A 1,679-nucleotide genomic window follows, 5' to 3' on the forward strand; every position below is an offset into this window, starting at 1 on the left:
CCGAATGAAAGGCCTCCCAACCGAGCCCCAGCCCCCGCTCCCCCCCCTGAATGTCACAGAGTATATCCCTCCGACCGCCTTTTGTGCTGTGAAATTAAGCAAATAAGCATGAGCAAAGAGCAAAATGGCTTCAAAGGGGGGCGGGGCAGGACAGCCATGCAGGAGGCGGCCGTAACTTTGTAGCCGTAACGTAACCCCTTTTGGGCCTCACTCGCGACGCTTTTCATTTGGTTTAATTGCCAGCAGGCGGGCCAAAGGGCGGCTTTAAAAGGACGAAAAGGGGTTCCTGATTAAGAGGTTGGATTTTTTACTAGGATTTTACTATTTTCAGCATGGTCTGTAGTCCAGGAGCTATTTTTACTTACCTTTAAATGATGGAGTGTGTTTTTCTATTACCATTTCAGGGAATACGGATCCCTCGCTCTACAGATTGTACATAGATCCTGAGGAACAGGAATTCCAAGCAAATAAGGATAGTTTTGACTCCACGAAGTTGAATGCAGTTGAATATTCTGAAGCATGCTTTTTAGAACCCCTCAATTGCAGTCTTTAAATGACACAAATTTACACTGAGGACAGATTTTCCTGTACTATCACACTAAAGAGTCGCGATCTACTTACTTTCCTGTTTAATGAGCCCTCTCATTCCTCGAATGGCGGCCAATATGGTATTGATATCTATTTTCTCTTCTTTTCCCTCCCTTCCAAGTTTACAAAAGAAATTTCTATATATGCTAATGTTAACAATAATTACACTCCGATCCAGCAGGCAGTTAACAAGAAATATGAGCATTATGGGCTAAAGCCTGGAGTTTGGCTCTTTCGGGTCGGGAGTGGAGCGGAGTGGAGTGTTGCCGAGTCATTAACCTTCCATAAAGAAAGCAAAGCAGCAGAAAAGGCTGTCTGGATAAGCAAGAACACAATCTGAGCCGCATTTATGGCTGGCGATACGATGCGATACGCACATGCTGCTGTTTTTGGGGCAAATTGCATGTACTCAGGGCATGGCTGCCGGTGAAGGGCCCTGGAATCGGTCGTTTTATAGCACCCAATCACGACTCCAACTCCGAACTGGCGGGAAGATACGAGTACTCCATAGAAGAGTGGAGCAGCCGCATGCGTGGGGCAAATTCAATCGTACAATGTGTTGATATATGACACGTAATCAAATGTTTAAGTGCATGGCACACGCATCGCCAGGGACAGAGAGAGAGAGAGAGAGAGAGTGCTGGGGCATATGGCCCTACTCTTTCAGCACAAAAAAATATGAGGAAAATCTATAGCAAACGACAGTGTGGGGGGGGGGGTGGGGGTGGGGGGCAGGAGGCGCCACAGCAAATCCGACAAGTAAATATAATAACAATAAAATGAAGCAACGACATGAATGCCAGCGCAGCCAAGGCGAGATATTATGACACTGCCAACAGCGATAAAAAAATAAAGAAAGGAAGACAGAGAGACGGAGAGAAAGTATAAAAACAGCAAAAAGAATGCCTGGCAAGGACGATTGTGCTGGCACGAAGATTCGTTGGGGCAACGTCTGTTTCAGGTCAAGAGCGCATAAAGACAGCGGACGGTCGACAGGGGAGAGTGGGGGAGTGGGGCAAGAGTGTTGAGTGGGTGGGGAGGGGCACGGCCCTGCCATCTCCCAGCAATAAATATTTTCTGCTTTGTTTTTG

The sequence above is a fragment of the Drosophila miranda genome, chromosome 4 (assembly GCF_003369915.1).
Source record: "Drosophila miranda strain MSH22 chromosome 4, D.miranda_PacBio2.1, whole genome shotgun sequence".
Lineage (NCBI taxonomy): Eukaryota > Metazoa > Arthropoda > Insecta > Diptera > Drosophilidae > Drosophila > Drosophila miranda.